Here is a 24,897-nt window from a genome sequence, read left to right on the forward strand (position 1 = left end):
TCTCCTGACTCAGACTGGATTAAGGTTCCACAGCCATTCTCCAGTATTTTGTTCAAGTGACCTTTTTCGTGTGTGAGCCTAGACAGTGAGGCTATTCGACCCTGAGAGACATCACAATCAAGCCTGATGCTCTTCTAACCCAATGGAACCATGGCTTCTTTTCTCCTATAACAGGGCACCGATGTCAATTATGGCACCCGTGCTGTTACCTCAGCTGAGGTCAGCTGACTCAGCACAGACCAGCAGACAAACCTGGGACCTTTTGTGGCCTCAGTTACAAGCTGCCTTTACCAACTGAGCCAGTACTCTTTTACAGTAGTGCCTGACCTAACATTGTGAAGAACGTAAGGAAGAAGACACATCAGCGCAGCACAAATAGTGATACTTTTACAGGATCATTGTCATGGGACGACAATGTATTAATACCTTGCGCCACAGAGTGATAGGACTGGGATTCTTGTAATCTTGTATTATAATCAGTCTCGTAATATGAAAGCACCTATAGAGAGGCAAAGCCAGCAGCCTGAGATTTGGTCACTTGCTTGTCTTTGTGCCTTTGGGTTTGGTGCATGATACAAGAAGAAAGACATTTTTTTTGAAAAGGAGACCAAGCAATTTTCTGCGCCGACTCAGTTCCCGAGACAGCATGTTCTTCTAACTGCACAGCACTGCCAGGATCTTGACATTGCAGTAAGCGTTTGTCTGCCGTAGTATGAATATTTTGAATGTGTGTGTGTTTTTTGATTAAAACTAGTCATGAGCTATTGATTTGTTCATTTTGAAGATAAGTAGGCCCTGGTGATTTGATGAGACACAGCTGCACCTGACAGCAGGGGTCAACGTTAAAACTAAGAGGAAAAAGATGCAAAGAGGGCCATTACACCATCCATCGCAACCCTCCTTTTTTTAAGTGGTTTGCAAGACCTTAATGATGGCTTCACTTTAAGGCTCAATCGGGATTCCTCTTGCACAGGACACAGGCACTGATATTACACTCCAGTCTCTCAGTTCCTCTTCAATAAAAATTCCAGACATGTGAATCTACTTTTTGGCAGCCAGGTTACCATAAAAACAAAGTTCAACTGTTAGGCAAGAGACGAAGAGACAGACAGAGAACACTACCATTTGTTTCACTTCCACGATTAATAATTATTTGTGAATTGAGTGGAATTTGGGGATTTTTTATGACATGGTGTGGAGATTTAAATCCCAGATACAAGCCCCTTTCATACTGAATCTCACCTTACAGAGGAAGCTGTGATATCTCATCCTGTCATGGCACACACGTCAGCCCATATAGGGCCAAGATTAGCTGAACTGGATTAATGCTGAGAGTTTCAAAGAGCAGACCACTAGAGGCTCACACTGTGGAACGTCCCTCCGTCAGGTCTAATCAAAGACCTCACACACACCGTCCAATCTGTTCTTTAAGGAAGCAGTTTGTCAGTTTATCAATCGGTTTAGATCTTTCCATGGAAACCCAATCTCTGTGCCTTTTATTTCCAAGTCTGAAGTTCAGATTGGTGTTTGCCAATGGCGGATCCGTTTTATCGGCAGCTTCACACAGTCTGCTATGTGCCGCAAGATTAAAGTGGATGGGGAAGGCCATTCTGCCCTTTCTTAGTTCATCCATTAAAAAAAATTATACTCCTCAAATCGCAGCATCTAACCGCCTCTTAAGTGATTCCAAGATTTTCATCTCCATTACCCCAAAGTGCATTCCATTAATGACCCCTTTTATTACCTACCAAAAACTAGTCCAATTTGGATAAATCTGGCTAATTATCGAGCTCATTCCTATCAGTAAGCTTTTTATCAGCTAACTCCTTATTTTCAAAACTGTCATGCGTCTGCTGAAGGCTGGTTAAGAACTGCACTGACAGAGTTCTAGAACCAATTCTGCCTCCTTGCCCTCCTGTTTGGGAATAGTTCTTGATGTTGGAGAAGGGGACAGATCCAGGAGAAAACAACTTACATGAGGCGAAGAAAATACAGCATTTTACTGGGATGTTTTGACTCACTGACTGTTTACATTCCTTACACATGGCTTCTTTTGCACTGACACAATTTTCACCCCCTTCAAAACTGCTGTCATCACCTCTAACTCAAAAAATGAATTCTCAGCCACTGCATTCTTTCCAACTACTAATCTCGCTTTCTTCCCTAAGGTCCTACAGGCTATATGTTTACCCCTCCCACAATTCCTTCAGTCAGGCCTGTCCACAGTACTGGGACTGTTCTGGTCAAAGTCACCAATGACAGCTTTGTAACTGCGACCAGAGTGCTCTGCCACTCCTTGTTTTCCTTCACTTCTCTGAAGCATCTCCTGCACCACCTCTCTGTGTCCATTGGACTGCCTGCTGTGGTACTATTCCTACTTGTCCCTAAAAAGCCAGCACATCTGCAGCACTGGCTTCGCCTCCTGCCCCACACTGGTCTCCTCAGAAGTACCCCAAGGTTCCATCTTTGTTCCCCTTTTCCTTGTTTACATCTTGCACCTTGATAAAATAATTTGTAGGCACAGGGTCAGCTTTCACATGCATGACGACATTCAGCTGTACCTCTCCACCAACCTCAGCTCCATGACCACCTCGATGTTGTCAGACTGCTTGTCCAGCATCAAGTCATGCATGAGCCAGAACTTCCTCCAATTGAAGGGTGGGAAGACCAAAGTTCTTGCCAAAAATTCTGTACCCCAACTCCCTTGCTGGATGCTTGCTCAAACTGAACCTGATTGTACCTAACCTCAGTGTCCTGTTCAATCCTGAGCTGTTTGAAACCCCACAGCTAACCCATCACCAATGCCATTTGCTTCTACCTCCGCTATACCACTTGCCTTTGCTCTTATCTCACCCAAATTGCCAATGAAACCCTTACCTATGCTTTATTGGCTCCAAACTTGACTTCTCCAATGCCCCCTGCAGGAGCCTGCTGAGCTCCACCAAACACAAACTCCAACTCCAACTCACCCAAACGCCACTGCCTACATCCTGTCCCACACTAAATTCAATTCACTTACCAGCCCTGTCCTCACTAATTTCCATTAGATCCCTGTCCCACAATGTATCGAAATTGAAATTCCCATTCTCACTTGCAAATTCCTCCATGGCCTTGCCTCACCTTATTTCAAACAGCTCAGGATTGAACAGGACACTGAGGTTAGGTACAATCAGGTTCAGTTTGAGCAAGCATCCAGCAAGGGAGTTGGGGTACAGAATTTTTGGCAAACTTCCTCCATTTGGTCTTCTAACTCCAGCCTCCCCTGTTGGCAGAGCCTTCGGTCATTTCAGCCCCACTCCGTGGAAATCCCTCCCTAAACCCCTCTGTTTTCCTATTCACTCCCATCTTTGAAAGGCTTCTCAAAACCTTGCTTTCTGTCATCTCTCCTACTAATGCTCAGTGCCTGTTTCACCTCTGTGAGATGCCTTGGGATGTTTTTTTACATCAAAGCCGCAATCTAAGTTATCTTACTCTGTTCGCATTTACCTAGAGCTAGAGTCCTACCAAAATAAAAATAGCTCCATTCACAGCCACAGATGACAGGTTTTCCCTCTAAGACGAGTGAGAAAATGTATTGATTCTATTCTGAGAGAGAGAGTTCAAGCAGCTGGTTCTGTGAAGGTTGGAGCCTCAAGCAGAACTTTTTTTTTAATTCTGAAAAGGGGAGGCATGGAGGCTGGGCCAGATCTGGGCCAAGAGCAAATTAATTCCTTTCAGTCAAAGCCCATTATATCCTCTGTGATGTGCGAGGCAAGCTTCAGTGAGCGCCGCCCCAGCACATGGAGCCCTTGCCCATATACAACACACATTACAGCTAGACGTGCTTACTCAGCTAACAGCAGCCAAGGGGAGGGGAGAGCTCCAACTGTCGGTTTTACATGTACTGTTTGGAGTCACAGGAACATTGTGCTCTCAGTTTTATACAGGAAAGCATTTGAATTACAAGAATACATTTTTTTTTAAATTCAGCTGCGGAATTGAGCTGCAGATCACACACTCCAGCTAATGACAACCCAGATCTGGGTCAAAGATACCTGCTGCGGAAAAGAAGGCAGATATAGAATCTGTCTAAGAGAGCTTTCTGGATTTTGAAATGAAAGGGATTTTCTGTGCCTGCAGGAACAGGTGAGTCTGAGTCTACAATGTGCCTGCAACAATACATGCTACGTGACGAAGGAAACTAGATAGCAGGTATGTCACCGAGGATTTCAGAGAGTGGATATGTAGCCAAGGAAAGTTGCTGGTGGCTAGGTAACCACGGAAACTCGATAGCAGCAAGATGACCGAGGATATGGGACAGTAGATATGCAATCAAGGAAACTCACTAATAGCTGGGTAACCAAAGATATAAGATAGGGGCTATGGGAGTGACAGTATGCGATAGTGCCTTTGCAACAGAGGATATGCGTGAGTGGCTATGTAATTTAGGACAAAGGACAGCGGCTATGTAACCAAGAATACATGACAGTGGCTTTGTGATGGAGAATCAGTAAGGATATGAGGCAATGTCTATGCAACTGAGGGTACACAGTGGTGGCGAGATGATAGTTGCTATGTGACCGAGGGAAAGTGATAGTGGCTAGGTGACAACGGCTATAAGCAAGAGGATAGATGATAGTGGCTATGTGACTGAAGACGTGTGATAGTGCCTGGGATGCTAAGGACATGTGATAGTTGCTAGATGAGTGGGAGTATGTGATTGTGATAAGTGGCAAAGGACAAAATAGTGGCTACATGACAAAGGTGGTGTCATAGTGGCTGTATGACGGTGGGTGAACAGACGGCAATGAGTGATGGCAGAAACAGTTAACCCAAGAGTACTGATTTGAGACCTCACACTTTTAGGAAAAACTATACATTCAAAGCAAAAGAGTGAATATTCTACTTGTGCCTTTCACTGAAATTCAACGTGCATTATAGCTATAATGCACGTTGAATTTCAGTGAAAGGCAATTTATTTTTAATAATAAGTTAATTGAATGCATTATCTTACAATTATAAACAGATTCACCATAGCAAGGGCATGCATAATGCCGTGGTAACAATGATGCAGCATGCAAATAGCATTAATGTGGCACAATCTGTAATCTTAGGACATTTTGCTACCTTGAAGGTGCTATATAAGTGTACACTGTTGTTACTCTATGAATTTCAAAAGACTGATGTGGCCTAGAATACTTTTCATTACTCAGAGGCTTAACATTATAAAGAATCTACCACTGGTTAGGTTTTAGCAGTGGATTTATTCCAGATTTTTATTAACATTTCTACTGAACAATTTTCAAAATAAATCTCTTTAATAGGTTTCAGAGATTATTCCTATTACTTTGTGCCTGTTCAGGAAGGTATCCTAGGGCCAGCACAGATTAACAGCAAGTCAACCTCTGATTTTGCACGTGCACTTGAGTGTACCTGTGTGTATCTGCACGTTTGTGTTTATATGTGCACATATATGTCTGCGTATTTATGTGTGAGCATGTGTGTGTATACTTGTGAGTGCCTTGTGAGTGAGGAGATTGGGGATGGGATTGATGAACTATCGGAGGGCGAGTCAATCTGCATCAATCTCACCACTAGAGGTTGAGCCCTGGAAACGATTTCTCTCCCTTCCCCCTGGCTGTGCAACCATGTGTTCTGTATGATGCAAATAACTTTAGACAAGCCAAAAAAAAATTAAATATTTGTAACTAAAGGGGAGCTGGATTGATGAGAAGGGGAATTGAAGGTTATACAGAAATTAGTGGTACGCTGCTTAATTTTGTATTAGGGGAGATGTGGAGATGCCGGTGATGGACTGGGGTGGACAAATGTAAGGAATCTTACAACCTGGTGTTGTAAGATTCCTTACATTTGTATTAGGGGAAGTAAGGCAAGGAATTTAAGGATAAATTTTAAGATTTAGTTCTCCTGGCATAGAATTCAATGGGGGTGCTTATTTGGAATTCGGGTGCCAAGGTCAGTGCGACCAATTAATGCCCCACCTGATTTTCCATCAGGTGCGCTAACCTCCTTTCTGAAAGTCTGTTCCTCCTGTGTGAAAGTAGGGGATCAAGAGGTAGTGTGGAAGAGAGGCCCATAATTAAATAATAATACATGGGCTCTGAATGGAGCAGGTTAGATTACACAATTTACCAAATCAGGTTGAATTGACAACTATTCTGACAGACAGATGGATCAAAATTGGGTTCGGCACTCCACCTGCTAGAAATGCCATAAATGATGTGGATCGAACTCTGTTTCATCCCCCACCTTGCTGCTCAGACTGACTCACTGGGACCGATTTTCCTCTGTTTATGACCAATTTTCAGCATGTTAAAGAAAGCAAGAGGGTTGGAGACCCATCATACTAGGTCTTTGTCCCATTTGAAGCTGACGTGCATTTGATGGGGCATCTCGATATGGGTGGGAAAGTCCCACCTGGAATTAGTAGGAACATTTAAATTGTATGTAAATGATGTGGGAGTGACATCATGACACCTCTCACATCAACTCCCGGCAGTCAATGGAAATAAAAATCAGGAGATATGTATAACGGGCGGCTGAATCGATATCACCCGTTTTACACTATCGCCCAAAGTCAAAGTTATCCCCACTGTCTCTTCCTCCCCCTGGAATCTCATCCTGACTTAATAGCTCTCCATTATATATAATTTGTGACATGTATATGAGACAGCTATTACTTAGCACAAACAGTATAATTGATCTGTCTGAAACTGGAATGATGTGGATGATGGTTCAGGCCTTTGGCAGAATATTACCAGTATATTCCAGTGAATCAGTCTGGGGAGTTTCCTGGGCTCCAGTCCCAGGGCCGCCTAATCGTAAGATTCTCCTGCCCTGGTTGTGTGAGTTTCTTCAATTGCAATCCCAGAATTGCCTGTCAGTTCAATGTTAGATATGGAGATGTCAGTGTTCCAGCCCATCTTGTGCTTCTAATGGGTGGAGGATGCGTGGTGGAGGGCATCCTCTGAATGGAAGGAAAACAATAGGAGATTGATGACACCATAAATAATACAGCCAATTTTGTGCAAAATAAATTGGAACCTGTTAATTGCATGTGGTTCTGAATGAGTTAATTGCAGGAACATTTGCATGATGAAATCGTGAAGTTTACATAGTGATAATGATGTAAGTAAATGAAAATGAGAGAGATTGTGAAGGCTGCTCGTTTATCTGTAGTCTGATCAACAAGTTGCTGCAGGTATCCTGGATGAAGACAGAGGAGAGGAGAGTAGTTTATCAATGCAGTTATATTATCAGCAGTTCAGTTAACAAGTTCCAGCTTGTGTCCTTGGTGAAGAGAGTAAAGGGAGTTTATGTGTTTGCGTCAGAAGAGCTGATATGAATCTGTTTGTTGAAAACTCATTTTCCATTCTATAATGTGACCCTCACCTTGATCTCAGGGAATTTTTGTTTCCAAGCATACAGGTGAGATGTTCTGTGTTTGTATATATGTACATCTCCATGGTGTCTGGATGGATACAATGTTGAAAGAAATGGAATTGACCTTGTAACATTCAACTGATGTGATCACGGCAGTTTTCTGTCCAGTCAGAGCCACAAATTGTGGAAATATTATATCATAAACCCAGAGTGTATTAATACTTGAGGAAGCACGGAATGAGGCAATTTTAAAAAAATTATTTATTCGTTCATGGGATGTGGGCGTCGCTGGCGAGGCCGGCATTTATTGCCCATCCCTAATTGCCCTTGAGAAGGTGTTGGTGACCCGCCTTCTTGAACCGCTGCAGTCCGTGTGGTGACGGTTCTCCCACAATGCTGTTAGGAAGAGAGTTCCAGGATTTTGATCCAGCGACGATGAAGGAACGGCGATATATTTCCAAGTTGGGATGGTGTGTGACTTGGAGGGGAACGTGCAGGTGGTGTTGTTCCCATGTGCCTACTGCTCTTGTCCTTCTAGGTGGTAGAGGTGGCGGGTTTGGGAGGTGCTGTCGAAGAAGCCTTGGCGAGTTGCTGCAGTGCATCATGTGGATGGTACACACTGCAGCCACAGTGCGCCGGTGGTGAAGGGAGTGAATGTTTAGGGTGGCGAATGGAGTGCCAATCAAGCGGGCTGCTTTATCTTGGATGGTGTCGAGCTTCTTGACCCATCAAGCTACTCCTTGCACAGAGCACAAAGAATCTGCCCTATTATGGTGTCTACCCAATCTATTTAATATCCTGCAAACTTCTCGTCTACCAAAGAATCATTGCACTATTCATACGATGAAATTCTGAGGAAAGAAAGTCTTTTGGATTCTGAAAGGCATGGATAATGACTGACGTAAGGAGAGGTTATTTAATTGAAACTGTGATCTGTTTCAGATTTAGTTCAAAGACTTGGCGGTTGAAATTTCTTTAGGCCTGATTTCGAAATTGGGCCTTGGGCCACATTAATATTAATTGGCACAGGCAGCTCGCCCATTTGAAGAAAATTAATATCGAGCTGCTTGTCCTGCTGGCAGCGGCCCGAAGGTAAATCCCGGGAAGGTGAGTGGAGCAGCAGCGATGTCTGTGGAGTCACGGTAACACTCCCGTTCCTCCTGCCTCCACAGCAACGTTTTAAATTTAAAAAAAAACGTATCTTTTGTTGGGGCCGCGGTTTAGGCCTCAGCGGCCACTAAAGCATCCAGAGCAGAGCAAGCCCAGCTCCTACTTGGCCCTCTCATTTACATATGTGAGGAGCCGAATGCCTGTTTTAAGTGGCTGCCAGGGCGCCTGAAAAATGGCCCGACACAATTTCAGGCACCCTTTGGGCTTGGGATGTTGGTCCCTCAAATTAGCCCTCATTTTGCCTGATTTACACGATAACGAAGTCTAGTTTCTACCCCTGGATTCAGAAACTCAACACGAATTGGTCAAATTTACAGATGATACCAAACTAGGAGAGGTGGTGGAATCAGAGGAGGGACCTTAAAAATTACAGCATGTGTTTGACAGAATTGTAAGTGGGCTGAAGAATGGCAGATGGAATTTAATGCAGACAAGTATATAGTACCAAACATAGGAAGGAAAATAGGTGGCACAAGTATTCCCTGAATGGTGCTGAAATAGATGAAGTGGAAAGAGACCTAGGAGCTTTAGCAAGCTCCATATTCAACATGTCCAACATGCTCTGAATACAGAGCAGGGACCCATAAAGTCAATAGAATGTTGAACTACATAGACAGACAATTCCTCAAATATTGTATCCAGTTCTGGTCACAGAGACACAAGGGGAACATTCAAGTGCTGAGAAGAGCCACGAGGCTGATCCGTAGTGTAAAATGTTTGAGTTTTACTACGTTAAAAGTGCTACATAAATGCAAGCTGTTAGGAAAAAAGACAGGAGAGGCTTTGGCTTTTCAGTCTCAAAAGCGATCTTGTAAAGGTATATAGGATAGTTAAGGGAATGGAAAAGGTAAATATGGAATATTACTTTAGATTAAATTGCAAGAGTAGGGTAAGGGGGGACGCAGGTTCAGACCAGTGAGAATTAAACTTAGGACTGATGTCAGAAAGTTCACATAAAGAAAGATCAGCACATGGAGTAATCTTCTGAATAGCTTAGTGGATGCGAAAACTGAGGAATGGTTTAAGAAACAATTGGATGTCACAATAGGGGGACTTTGGGGTCATTCTGGATGGATGAACTAAGATGTCCCGAATGGCCATCCTCATCTTAATTGTCCTGTGAGCGTAGAACTAAAGGATACAAATACAAAACTGGTGAGCCTCATGCAAGGCTGGAGATTAGAAGTTAAGTGGAATAGGCATTCCATCAAATGGAGTTACTATTTTGTTGACTAATTCATTTCAAAAGAAGCTGGGTGAATATTTGGCTAAGTTTGTAATTATGTTAAATTGAAAAAAATGTCATTTCAGTGTGGTTAGTTATGCCTGTGGTAAGGGAGGATACTGAGCATGATCCAGTAATGCGGTCACATGCATGCTATTGCTAATACTCTTTCGGTGTTTTAAAGTGTGGTATAAAACTGGCAACAGTTACGTGCACCCTGTATGACAAGGCTTCTCATCTTGATCTTGATGTATCTGTCTATACGCAAGTGCTTAGGATAAAGAAAATAAAACATATGGGGCCAAAAATCCACAAGAACAAAATCCTGCCTGTCAGTATGTGCCAGCTAGTGGCCTCGAGTGCTCACCCTGCCAAACTATGTGGGTTCAAGGGGAGGATGCCTTAAATAATACCCATGCCACTAGGGGTGTATCTCAGGCACCCACTTGCCAGGGGACCAAATTATTTTTTCTCATATTAAAAATCTTTGGGAGTCCAGGCCTGGACCCCCAGGTGGGTTCCACTTTCATCTCATTTCACTCAGCGTACCAGCCCACCACTCCTCCGCCAGGCCAGGTTAGGAAACTCCTGGCTTGAGAATTCCTTTATCCTGGCCACGTCACCTTCCGATGCTGGCGACCTTGTTTGGGGTGGACACAGGATCCACCTTCAGCCAGGGCACCCAGGAGCTGGCGGAGGAGGCTGGGACCTGGCAGATCTGGATCTCGGGACTTCTGCCACACTCTCACTGGACTTACACTGCGAGTGTGCCAAAGGGGCCGTGAGTTCTCAACCCCCACCCCCCCACCATGTATATCAATCTATCTATCTAATGGACCTCAGGGTGTGCAACTAAACTGTGTCCTTAAAGCAACAGGCCACAATCAGCACCTTAGAAGGACAATATTACATTATGCATTGCGTGGTATAATGTTGCCGTCCTTATAAAACAGTAGGGGTGAAATTCAACTTCAGTGAAGGTGCTAAACAGGTGGTATTGTATCTGCCACCCTTTATACACACTGCCCGATTGGAAAGGAGGATCGGGCGGGGTGTATAACAGGTGACCAATCCACCACCGCCTGTTTTGTGCCCCTACCGAAGTTGAATTTCACCCCTAGTGTATCCTCTGGCTTACCATGTGCAATTCCATGGAGGATCTGCTATTATATATGTAAATTCTCTGTGTAATACACTGCCTGATCCAAGCCCATTTACTGTGCAATGATGTTACTCTTAAAATAGAGCTGCGGTTAATTTAATTTCCAAGAGCTATGCTTTTGAAATGAGGCCAGCTGATGTTTATTCTGTCAAGAGAATTTATTGGAGGAAAAGGAAGGATTCTGCGAGGCATGGACAAGCCAGGGCACCGCTGTGAGTTGTACTTAACACACATCACTGCCACCAAGATATGGCCTCTCATCTTAATCTGTTTATTCTGAAGATTTACATCACAGCGAAACATAACACATTTCCCACTTGACAGTCGGTGCCGCTGCTGATTATTTTGAAGCCATCTCTGATCAAGGATAACAGCACTGCTGGGGACTCGAGACCCCTACATGGTATTGGAAATGGCCCTGAGTATAAGCAACGGTAATGAGATATGATTAGCCAGATGGTATCCTTCCCCCAAGCTGTTTCGTAGTTGATATAGGTTATATACAATAAATTGCTTTTTCCACCTCATTCCTGTGTGGAATTTTTTCCAGATTTTAAAATTATGGATGATTTGGGGGTTGGAGGATATTGAATCAGAAGTTCCACACAACGCACTGAAGGGAGGAATGAGGCAGATGGCCAATTCATCCTGCGTAGTCCTCAGTGCATATTATCTTTCAAGATTAAATATTGGATAGGATTAAACAGGATTCCACCAACATTTTTACTCCCCATTTTTCCCTTTCTCCTCTGAAGGAGTTGACTTATGCTGAGGTCCAGTTCCACAGGTAGCAGCAGCCCCCTGTCACTTTGCATGTGAACCTCGGAGAGGTTGAGGGCGAGTGTGGCATCATACTGCAAAGGCTGATCCTGATCTCACCTGATGTACGTGAACACAGACACACACACACGCACACACACGCATATACACACGCTATCCAGAGGCATATAAGCCAAATATAGCAACCCCACCACTGCTCCACTTCACCAAACTCAGCACAAGCTAGGATTTAAATCTGGGACATTCTGTCTGGTTAATAGTACATCATGCGATGCATTCACCCAAGGTCTCAGCCATTTTTATAATGTGGTGTTTACATCCTTACTAAAAGAGTTATATAAAACCAATAGGGATTCCTCCTCCCTCATTTCTGCTTACCAATTGCCCATTGAAAGGATGGTCCAGCATCCTGTGCCCAGGCCTCTGCCAATGGCACTCTGATAGGCACTGCTAGGCAGAGTGTGTACGTAGCCCAGGGTGGCTTCCATTCAGATCTTACTTCCTATCCCTCTTGGTCTCTACTTGCTACTTTCTTCCAATTGGCCCATAGGAGACAGATGGAGGACCGTGAGGGGTGCGTTCTAATTCAAAGTCAAAAATAAACTCTCCACAAAACTAGAATGTGCTTCACTTAATTCTTACAGTTCGAAAAGATAAGAAAACAAACTGCCCACCAGAAGGTAAGTGTTCAACACAAGACCAGAAAACTACCAAGCAGGCAGCCAGCATTTCGGCAGCTCTTGGCATCATTGTTTCAGTTGTTTATTCCTGTAGCTTTTTGATAGCTTGCGATGCCATCAATTATGAAATGATTCGGAGACAGATTCATTGCTGTTTCTAAATCTCTTTAATAAAAGATACATGCTGATTCTAAGGCTTTCCATTGTCTGGCACCAAAGATAGGAACCCCGTAAAAACTCATTAGTAAGAGTAGCTGAGCATAGGGTTCTCTTGGGAGAAATAATCTTTCCTGGGATTGCCTCAGTAGAAGTTTCGATTACCGGGTTTGTTAACAGTGGTGGTGCTTTAGCTTCTCTTGTGTTAATATTTGATTGGCAACAGCCACAAGTGTTGGCTTGTCCGAACCATGTGGATACATTGGCTTGAGCAGGTGTTTTTGGTGAATCTCAGGGTCGCACTGGTTTATGAAATCTGTAACTTGTGCACAGAGCAGTGGTTTTCAAACTTTTGCTGTGTGGAATCCCATTGCAATTACTGAGATAATCCTAGGACTCTCTGCAAATATTGATGCGCTCCCAGGGACTCCCTGTTGTTACTTCTGAAAGATAGCGCCTACTACCCAAAGGGAAACAGTGCTATCATTGCTGAAATGATATTATTAATCATATAAATATTATTAATACACAGTAACAGAAACAATGCGGGCAATTTTAACCTAACGATTTTACTCAATGGAGATTAATATTGGGCAGGGTGTAAAACCAGCGTTCCACCTGATCCCATCAGTTTCCCAACGAATGGGTTAGGTTAAAACTACCCCCAATGTGTCAACAAATACAGAAATTGGGTGACCAATGGACAGAAGATCGGCATTGTGGACCCCCTAGGATCGCCCCCAGGACCCACGGTTTGAAAACCCAAGATTTAGATCTTTGGTGTTGTATTCTACACTTTTTTTCCCTTTTCTAGACTAAAAAATCATTTATCTACAAAGTAACTGCAGACATCACCCCAAATGAAACAGGTAATCAACAATGTTAGCCCCAAACATTTAAAAATATTTTGGATGAATATGTCTGGGGAAGGGGTGGAGGGCAGAGGGAGTTTGGACTTTGGCACCCTTGGTTCATTTGACTGTTGTAAGTCATGCATTGCACGAAACGTAAATCATTGCTAATCAGCCCAGATATCAGGGAATGATATGCATCAGTTGGTATGAAAACACCTTTTGGAAAAGCAAAATTTTTCTTTGAAATGTTTGGACTCCCACAGCCCTGGGTATTGTCCTTTCAATTATTTATCCTTGTAGTTCTCTGAAAGCATGTGATGCCATCAAGTCATGGAATTGCTTCCCATTCATTTCTTTAACAAAAGGGTTACCTAATATTTTGTGACAGCGGTTAGATCAGCAATCAGCAGGAACTCAGGCCTGACCAGAAGGCAAAACCCTACAGGGGTAACCCTGTGTCTCATGCAGAAGCCATTATAGCCAGTATTGGTATGGTGCCCAATCACTTCAAGCCCATACGAACTGCCACCATTACATCATTTGGAAAACTGAGCAGGCTTGGCACAGTTTCACTTGCCTTGCCACAGATTTTCTATTCAAGTTTTGAACTGGGTATGGAACTGAAATATTTATTGAATTGGCTTTATAGTAAGTATCTCTTTCAAATTATGTGTCCATATTCTCAACATGGCAGCAGAATAGCTGTGAGTGTTGACTAGGTTGCAGGTGTTGAATTAAAGTTTTCCATATGATCATTCATGGGTACAGCTGAAAGTTGATCAGGCAGATGGTGGATATAAAATTATTTGACCTTTTGGCTGGAACATTATAAAGGAAGAGAGATATGTTATTCCAATTTGGTGATGGAAACTCTTGAACACTCCTGGGCTGGTACAAATCTATTATAATATATGTTGTATTTACTAGGCTTTGTTTCACATCTCATTGTACTACTGTATTTACTGTGTCCTGTGGACCTCAAGGGGAAGAAATTGGACCTTGTTACGCCTGTTTTGAGGGCATAAAACAGGTGCAGTGAGGCCCAATTTCGGGGACCAATGTCCTGCACCCCAAGGAACCTGAAAAATTGGTTTGGGCTATTTTTCAGGTGTCCCTGGCAGCTGCCTAAAACACACATTAGGTCCCTTACACTTGTAAATAGACCTCCCTTAGGCCAATCAACTTGGCTACATGGCCAGATGTCATCAGCAAGTTATTATTAGAAATATTCTCTTCATTTAACTTAGAAAATGATCATAAGACTATAGGAGCAAGTACAAAGTTCACAGGCATCGAGCAAAGTTATACATTCAAAAAACTTTTTGCCGCACAGGATAATGAACATATGACACTTGCTTCCAGAGGAAGTTGATTTGGGATCAATTGTCATCTTTATGAGGGAGCTGGATTAATACCTGTTGAGAAGAGGGATTGAAGTTTGCAGACATGTTAACACTGCTTGATTTTTTTTTCAGTGGAGGTACAGGTTCCGTAAGGCATCAACAGGCGGTAGCTATGAAAGCTGGGGGAGGGAAGTCCACGATAAAATAATTGTAAATGGACTCTTCATGGAATGGGTTTGATGGGTTAAGTGGCTCTTTCTCACTCCAGACTTTCTTATGCAATTATTTTCTGTATCTCATTGCTGAATGCTGTAAACAGCAGGGGATTCGGAAGGGACTCCTGCAGAACTCCCCTACTCACTGCTTCTCCACCAGGAGCCTCATCAGTTTATCTTCTACCTTCTATTACCAGGCCAATTTTCAAATTAGCCAGCTAATTTACCATGATTTCCAAGGGCCTACATCTTTATTGAAAGCCTCAGGCACAGAACTTTACCAAGTGGCTTCTGAAAATCAATTTTAATTATATCTACTGGATGGACCTTAGTTGTAACCTCATCAAAAAACTCCAGTTAAATCATGTTGCAAGAGTTATAAACGGGGTAAATGTGATTTCTGCCCGAGGTGAGCGTGAAGACTTCTGCCCAAGGCCAGTGTCAGGAGGGCGGGAAACCGTCCGGCTCCCATACTGAGCCAGCCGGCAGGTCGGGTTTGGGTGGTGCGGGGGTGAGAGGCTATCTCGGGGTGGGGGGATGTCCTTGAACAGGCCGGCAATGGGTTAGAGTTTTTTTTGTGGGCCCAGGAGGAGCAGGAGTGCCCACAAAAATAAAAATTTCCTGGGCCTTTTTCTGAGTGGCACCCAGCGGTCCCTTTAAGGATAGGCTGCTCAACACCTGGTAGAACTTCATCTATTTGTACCTGAATCACCAGCGTAGGATCCTGATTTGCATATTTAATCAGCCTTACACCTATTTCAGGCTGGCTGGCTGCTTGCCCATCCTCCTCCCCACCCCAGATTTCCAACTGCTGGTTGAGAAACAGGCAGCAGTTAGTTGAAAATCTCCCCCATGGTGTTTGTAAAGCTACACTAAGTGTCCTTTATGATCAAGCTATACTGATTATCTGCAACTGGCTCAAAGGTCTTTATATGATCATTGCTAGTGTCCCCTTCCTGACATTAGACTAACTGGTTTATAACTGATTCATGTTTCACTCCTTTTTTGAATGTCAGGATTATATTATCATTCTTCCAATCCTCAAGGACAGTCCCTGTATTTATGGATCTCCTAAAAATATGAAGTGGGGCCTCACCTCATAATTTCCATACTTATTTTTTTAAGGATTCCAGGGTGCATCTTATCTGGTCCAGCTGCCATTTAATGCTTGGATTATCTTCATAACACATTCTTTACTGACGCCAGCATATGTTATGGATTCCTGAATCCATTTAACTGAATCTGGAATTGATCCATTCTTTTGATTTCAGTTAGATTGAGGTGAAAAATTTATTTAACTGTCACCTTTGATCCTCATAATATTTCTAACCAAATTATCGCACAAAGGACCTACCGGATTTTTAGTACCTCGGCTTATTTTGTTTGTTGCTTTAAAGAAGTTGTTTCGAATCTTCTTTGCTGCTATCAACCTCTTCCTTTCTACTGGTCTCTTAGCCTTTCCAATACTCTGCACGATTGTGTAAGTGAGACATCCCTTTCCTTTGACTTGTCATATCTATTTAAGGGAAGTAATTCACTGAGCGTCAACCTTGGACTGAATGTATAGAAGCAAAGCTCAGCTGCAGAGCCTGTTCACAGTATTGTGATCTAACATTAAATTTGGAATGGATCATTCCAAACTTTAAGATTCACGACGTAGAGTTCAGTCCTTATTTCCTGTGTGACCAAGTGGAATTTCCCACATTTTGATTTTTCTGCCCCTGCTGCTCCACAGTTGTAAGACTCATAAGACCATGAGAAATAAGAGCAGGGGTAGGCCATACGGCCGCTCGAGCCTGCTCCGTCATTCAATAAGATCATGGTTGATCTTCAACCTCAACTCCACTTTCCCGCCCGATCCCCATATCCCTTGAATCCTCTTAGAGTCCAAAAATCTATTCATCTCAACGACTGAGCATCCACAGCCCTCTGGGGTAGAGAATTACAAATATTCACGACCCTCTGAGTGAAGAAATTCCTCCTCACCTCAGTCTTAAATGACCAACCCCTTATCCTGAGACTATGCCCCCTAGTTCTAGACTCCCCAGCCAGGGCAAACATCATCTCAATATCAAGCCTGTCAAGCCCTCTTAGAATCTTATATGTTTCAATGAGATCACCTCTCATTCTTCTAAACTCCAGAGAGTATAGGCCCATTCTACTCAATCTCTCCTCAGAGAACAACCCTCTCATCCCAGGAATGAATCTGGAGAACCTTCATTGCACCATCTCTAAGGCAAGTATATCCTTCCTTAGGTAAAGAGACCAGAACTGTACAATGTGCTCTAGATGTGGTCTCACCAAAGCCATGTACAATTGCAGCAAGACTTCCTTATCTTGTACTCCAACACCCTTGCAATAAAGGCCAACATACCATTTGCCTTCCTAATTGTTGCTGTACCTGCATGCTAACTTTTTGTGTTTCATGTACGAGGACACCCAAATCTCTCTGAACACCAACATTTAATAGTTTCTCACCATTTAAAAAATATTCTGTTTTTCCATTTTTCCTACCAAAGTGAATAACCTCACACTTCCCCACATTATACTCCATCTGCCACCTTCTTGCCCACTCACTTAACCTGTCAATATCCCCTTGCAGACTCTTTGCGAACTCCTCACAGCTTACTTTCACAGCTAGCTTTGTATCGTCAGCAAACTTGGATGCATTACACTCAGTCCCTTCATCTAAGTCATAAATATAGATTGTAAGTAGTTGAGGCCCAAGCAGTGATCCCTGCAGCACTCCACTAGTTACAACCTGCCAACCCGAAAATGACCCGTTTATTCCTACTCTCTGTTTTCTGTTCGTTAGCCAATCCTCAATCCATGTTAATATATTACCCCCAATCCCATAAGCCCTAATCTTGTGTAACAACCTCTTGTGTGGCTCAAGGCTCATTTGGTAGCACACTTGCATCTGAGTCAAGTGTGCTTGAATTTGGTAGCACACTTGCCTCTGAGTCAAGTGTGCTTGAATTTGGTAGCACACTTGCCTCTGGGGTCAAGTCCCATCCCAGAGACTTGAGCACATAATCTAGGCTGACACTCCAATGCAGTACTGAGGGAACGTTGCACTGTCGGAGGTGCTGTCTTTCGGATCAGACGTTAAACCAAGACCTCGTCTGCCTTCTCAGGTGAACGTAAAAGATCCCGCGGCACCATTCAAAGAGAAGCAGAAGAGTTCTCCCAGTGTTCTGGCCTACATTTATCCCTCAACCAAACCTTAAAACGGATGATCTGGTCATTTTTCTCATTGCTGTTTGTGGGGCCTTGCTTTGTGCAAATTGGCTGCTGCGTTTCCCCACGTTACAACAGTGACTACACTTGAAAACTACTTCATTAGCTGTATAGTGCTTTGAGATGTCATAACGTCGTGAAAGGCATTATATAAATGCAAGTTCTTCTTCCTTTAAGACTCCTGCAGCTGGTCTTCAATTAGAATTTTCCACAGAATTTCGTCCCAATAGTCAAACCTATCACAGGAATCGTGGTGAATTATAAAGCTACGGTTTTGCTTCGGGGTAAGAAATTCGAATCCAACAGTTTTATTTGTTTATTCTACCTCACTCTGGTCCAAATGCTGATCTTTCCTTCTCAATATCAATGCCTGGTTGATTGAATTAAAATAGAATTTTTTTGTGAATGGTAGTTGTAATAAAGGAGATGTGTCAGATTTGTCACTAAATTAACTGGAAGTTTACCCTTGAGTGCAAAAACATGCCAAATTCAAAGCAAGCTTTTATGACAACCCACAGGCCTCACTATGGTCTGGCATCAGTCCAGCTTGTGTTAGATTTTTTCCTGTCTTCCTTTCTGTCAGTAAGTGTCTTTTTTATTTTCTCCAACAAGTCTGCTCACTTTCATTACTGCTGAGAGACTGATCTGGTTAGAGAGGGTGGAAAATGAAGTGAGTTGTAGATTGTTTGACATTAAACTAATCCGGACTGGATTCCATCATGTGTATTTTGGGCAAAGGAGTTAGGGCAGTCAACATTTTTGTTGGAGACAATCTGAATGAAATCCTTTTAATAAATGTTAAATTCATCTGGGGTGAAACTATTTATGAGATTAACATGCCCAGAGGTATGGAATTGAACACAATGTTGATTATGTCTGGACAGATAGGATAATATGATTAGACAGAGTCAACACGGTTTTATGAAAGGGAAATCATGTTTGACAAATCTATTAGAGTGTTTTGTAACTAGCAGAGTAGATAAGGGTGAACAAGTGGATGTCGTATATTTGGATTTTCAAAAGGTATTCGATAAGGTGTTCACATAAGAGGTGTTACACAAGATTAGGGTTCATGGGATTGGGGGTAATATATTAGCATGGATTTAGGATTGGTTAATGGACAGAAAACAGAGAGTAGGAATAAACAGGTCATTTTCGGGTTGGCAGGTTGTAACTAGTGGGTTGCCACAGGGATCGGTGCTTGGGCCTCAGCTATTTACAATCTATACTAATATGTTAATGACTTAGATGAAGGGACCGACTGTAAGGTATCCAAGTTTGCTGACGATATAAAGCTTAGTGGGAAAGTAAGCTGTGAGTCTGCAAATGGATATCGAGAGGTTAAGTGAATGGGCATGAAGGTGGCAGATGGAGTATAGTGTGGGGAAATGTGAGGTTATTCACTTTGGTAGGAAAAATAGAAAAATTGATTATTTTTAAATGGTGAGAAACTATTAAATGTTGGTGTTCAGAGGGATTTGGGTATCCTTGTACACGAAACACAGAATGTTAGCATGCAGGTACAGCAAGCAATTCGGAAGGCAAATGGTATGTTGGCCTTTAATGCAACGGGGTTGGAGTACAAGAGTAAGGAAGTCTTGCTGCAATTGTACAGGGCTTTGGAGAGACCATACCTGGAGTACTATGTGCAATTTTGGTCTCCTTACCTAAGGAAGGATATACTTGTCTTAGAGGCGGTGCAACAGAGGTTCACTAGATTGATTCCTGGGGTGAGAGGGTTGTCTTATGAGGAAAGATTGAGTAGAATGGGCCTATACTCAGGAACATAGGAACAGGAGTAGGCCATTCAGCCCCTCGTGCCTGCTCCGCCATTTGATAAGATCATGGCTGATCTGTGATCTAACTCCATATACCTGCCTTTGGCCCATATCCCTTAATACCTTTGGTTGCCAAAAAGCTATCTATCTCACATTTAAATTTGGCAATTGAGCTAGTATCAATTGCCATTTGTGGAAGAGAGTTCCAAACTTCTACCACCATTTGTGTGTAGAAATGTTTTCTGATCTCACTCCTGAAAGGTCTGGCTCTAATTTTTAGACTGTGCCCCCTACTCCTAGAACCCCCAACCAGCGGAAATAGTTTCTCTCTATCCACCCTATCTGTTCCCCTTAATATCTTATAGACTTCGATCAGATCACTCCTTAACCTTCTAAACTCTAGAGAATACAACCCCAATTTGTGTAATCTCTCCTTGTAACTTAACCCTTGAAGTCCGGGTATCATTCTAGTAAACCTACGCTGCTCTCCCTCCAAGGCCAATATGTCCTTCCGAAGGTGCGGTGCCCAGAACTGCTCACAGTACTCCAGGTGCAGTCTAACCAGGGTTTTGTATAGCTGCAGCATAACTTCTGCCCCCCTTGTACTCGAGTCCTCTAGATATGAAGGCCAGCATTCCATTAGCCTTCTTGATTATTTTCTGCACCTGTTCATGACACTTCAATGATCTATGTACCTGAACCCCTAAGTCCCTTTGGACATCCACAGTTTTTAACTTTTTACCATTTAGAAAGTACCCTGTTCTATCCTTTTTTGATCCAAAGTGGATGACCTCACATTTGTCTACATTGAATTCCATTTGCCACAATTTTGCCCATTCACCTAATCTATCAATATCCCTTTGTAATTTTATGTTTTCATCTACACTGCTTACAATGCCACCAATCTTTGTGTCATCGGCAAACTTAGATATGACACTTTCTATGCCTTCATCTAAGTCGTTAATAAATATTGTGAATAATTGAGGCCCCAAGACAGATCCCTGCGGGACTCCACTAGTCACATCCTGCCAATGTGAATACTTACCCATTATCCCTACTCTCTGTCGCCTTTCGCTCAGCCAATTTCCTAACCAAGTCCGTACTTTTCCCTCCATTCCATGGGCTTCTAACTTAGCTAACAGTCTCTTAGGTGGGAGCTTATCAAATGCCTTCTGGAAGTCCATATAAATAACATCCATTGACATTCCCCTGTCCACTACTTTAGTCACCTCTTCAAACAATTCAATCAGGTTTGTCAGGCACGACCTACCTTTCACAAATCCATGCTGGCTCTCCCTGATTAACTGAAAATTCTCGAGGTGTTCAGTCACCCTATCCTTAATTATAGACTCCAGCAATTTCCCCACAACAGATGTTAGGCTAACTGGTCTATAATTCCCTGGTTTCCCTCTCTCTCCTTTCTTAAAAAGCGGAGTGACATGTGCAATTTTCCAATCTAGAGGGACAGTTCCTGAATCTAGAGAACTTTGAAAGATTATAGTTAGGGCATCCGCAATGTGCTCACCTGCTTCCTTTAAAACCCTGGGATGGAAACCATCTGGTCCTGGGGATTTGTCACTCTTTAGTGCTATTATTTTCTTCATTACCGTTGCTTTACTTATGTTAATTTTATCGAGTCCCTGTCCCCGATTCAATATTAGTTTTCTTGGAATTTCCAGCATGCTATCCTCTTTTTCTACTGTAAATACTGACGCAAAGTAATTATTCAACATGTCCGCGATTTCCCCATTGTCAACGACAATATCCCCACTTTCAGTTTTTAAGGGGCCAACACTGCTCCTGACCACCCTCTTTTTCCTAATATAACTATAAAAGTTCTTCGTATTGGTTTTGATATCCCTTGCAAGTTTCTTTTCATACTCTCTTTTTGTAGCTCTTACTATCTGTTTTGTGACCCTTTGTTGATCTTTGTATCTTTCCCATTCGCCAGGATCTGTGCTACTTTTTGCCTTTTTGTATGCCCTTTCCTTACGTCTTATACTGTCCCTTACCTCTTTAGTTGTCCATGGCTGTTTTTTTTGGCAAGTAGAGTTCTTGCCCCTCAGGGGTATAAACCAGTTCTGTATCTCATTAAAAGTTTCTTTAAACATTTCTCACTGATCATCAGTCGTTTTACCCATTAACAGATTTTGCCCAGTTTACTGTGGACAGTCTCTGTCTCATCCCATTGAAGTCGGCCTTACCCAAGTCTAGAATCTTAGCAGCTGACTCACTTTTTTCCCTTTCAAACACTACATTGAACTCGATCATGTTATGATCACTATTGGATAGATTTTCACGCACAGTTAAGCTTTTAACTAAATCTAGTTCATTACTCGTTACTAAGTCTAGTATGGCTTGCCCCCTTGTTGCCTCTAGGACATACTGCTGTAGAAAACTATCCCGGACACACTCAAGAAATTCACTACCTTTCTGACAGTTGCTAGTCTGCTTTCCCCAATCTATGTGAAGGTTAAAGTTCTTCATTAAGACCACTATGCCTTTCTTACATGCTTGTCCAATCTCTGCATTTATACAATCTAGCACTTCAGAGCTGCTGCCAGGGGTCCTATACACAACTCCCACTATAGTCTTAGATCCTTTCCTATTTCTCAATTCAACCCATAAGGTCTTTGTTGGCTGCTTACCTCTCATTACATCCTTCTTTATCATTGAATTGATTTCATTTCTAATCACTAAGGCTACTCCTCCCCCTCTTCCATTTTCCCTATCTCTCCTGTAGACCTTATAACCCGGTATATTTAGTTCCCAATCCTGACCATCCTGCAGCCATGTCTCAGTAATAACTATCATGTCATACCCTCCAATTTGAATTTGAACCTGTAGTTCATTTAATTTATTCCTTATACTCCGTGCATTTGTATATAGAATTTTTAATTGGGCCACACACCCTAGCCTGACCTTCAGCTTTGAAGCTGGGATAATCGCCTTACGCCTTCTAGTTTTCACTTTATCTGTAGTGTCTAAAGTACACTTTCTTTCCGCTGCTCTACGCTTTTCCCTTTCACTTGTTCTTGAACAACTGTTTGTACTATTTGTATTGTAAATTTCCCCAGGGTCTTCCCCTCTCTTGCTGCTCTCAACTTTACTCCCTTCTGATTCCCCGCTAAGGTTCCCATCCCCCTGCCACTCTAGTTTAAACCTTCCCCAACAGCACTAGCAAACACCCCCGCGAGGACATTGGTCCCGGTCCTGCTCGGGTGTAACCCGTCTCGCTTGTACAGGTCCCACCTTCCCCAGAACCAGTCCCAATGTCCCAGGAATCTAAATCCCTCCCTCCTACACCATCCCTGCAGCCACGCATTCATCCTGTCTATTCTCCTGTTCCTATACTCGCTAGCACATGGCACTGGTAGTAATCCTGAGATCACTACCTTTGAGGTCCTGCTTTTTAATTTATCTCCTAACTCCTTGAATTCACCTTGCAGGACCTCATCCCTTTTTTTACCTATGTCGTTGGTACCGATATGGACCACGACTACTAGCTGGTCACCCTCCCCCACCAGAATGCCCTGCAGCCGTTCCGTGACATCCTTGACTCTAGCACCAGGGAGGCAACATACCATCCTGGAGTCACGTTTACGGCAGCAGAAATGCCTATCTGTTCCCCTTACAATTGAATCCCCTATCACTATAGCCCTGCCACTCTTCTTCCTCCCCTCCTGTGCAGCAGAGCCACCCGTGGTGCCACGAACTTGGCTCTTGCTGCTTTCCCCAAATAAGCCATCTCCCCCAACAGCATCCAAAGCAGAATATCTGGAGTTTAGAAGAATGAGAGGTGATCTCATTGAAACAAATAAGGTTCTAAGAGGACTTGACAGGCTAGATGCTGAGAGAATGTTTCCCCTGGCTGGAGAGTCTAGAACTATGGGACATAGTCTCAGGATAAGGGGTCGGACATTTAGGACTGAGATGAGGAGGAATTTCTTCACTCAGAGGGTCATGAATATTTGCAATTCTCTACCCCAGAGGGCTGTCGATGCTCAGTCGTTGAGTATATTCAAGGCCAAGATCAATAGATTTTTGGACTCTAAGGGAATCAAGGGATATGGGGATTGGGCGGGAAAGTGGAGTTGAGGTAGAAGATCAGCCATGGTCATACTGAATGGCGGAGCAGGCTCGAGGGGCCATATAGCCTACTCCTGCTCCTATTTCTTATGTTCTTATGTTATTATGACTGAGTTGCAAACTGTAATCTCTACTCCTCCCGCACCACCTCCCTACACACAGCCTTTACTACCTTGTAGAGATGGCCATTCTTCATTGGTGGGCCTGGACAATGATTATTCAACTGTATGGGGCAGCACAGCTAAGACTCAACCTGTCCTTACTCAGTGTCAACATACACAATAGCACTATCTAGCAATGGTTGCTGGTTAGTGACCAGAGTAGGAAGCCTGGCCTAGAAATTCGAGCGCGCCTGAATGGATGGACTCAAAGCGCACGTGATATTGGGCCTCAGGCCTCATTATCAGTGAGCCGACAAGTTGCGGACATCTAATAGGCGTCCCAAGGCAGTTCGCCAGCGAAGAGAAATCGAAGATCAGGCCGGTGCAACATGAGCAGCGGCCCTCAGATAAGTAGTTCAAGGGAACTGGGAATGGGGGGGTGGGCGACTGGGCCGGTAGGGAGGGTGATCAGGTCGGGAAGGGGTGCGACCGGGTCAGGAAAGAGCTGGGGTGGGGGACCGGGTTGGTAGGGCGGGGGATTGGTTTGGGAGGTGTGGGTAGCAGTGAATCGGGTTGGTTGGGTAGCGGGCAGAAGCCGGGATCAGGTGGGGGAACACTCCTGCACCTCCCAACTCCACAGTCAGGTAAGTGTATTTTTAAAACTTATCTTATTGTAGGCCACATGCAGACCTGATTTCCTTGAACAGCAACGCAATATTGC

The 24,897-nt window shown here is 43.3% G+C and overlaps 1 protein-coding gene across 1 annotated transcript in view; it reads left to right on the top strand.

The window, feature by feature from the left end:
- Positions 1–3,854: 3,854 nt before the first annotated feature.
- LOC137334081 (proline-rich transmembrane protein 3) overlaps positions 3,855–24,897 on the top strand; it is a 64,962-nt gene continuing 43,919 nt past the window's right edge. The window contains exon 1 of the mRNA XM_067998546.1: positions 3,855–4,125. The gene's annotated coding sequence lies outside the window, so the exon portion shown is untranslated. The remainder of the gene's footprint in view (positions 4,126–24,897) is intronic.

This window comes from Heptranchias perlo, chromosome 17 (assembly GCF_035084215.1).
Source record: "Heptranchias perlo isolate sHepPer1 chromosome 17, sHepPer1.hap1, whole genome shotgun sequence".
Lineage (NCBI taxonomy): Eukaryota > Metazoa > Chordata > Chondrichthyes > Hexanchiformes > Hexanchidae > Heptranchias > Heptranchias perlo.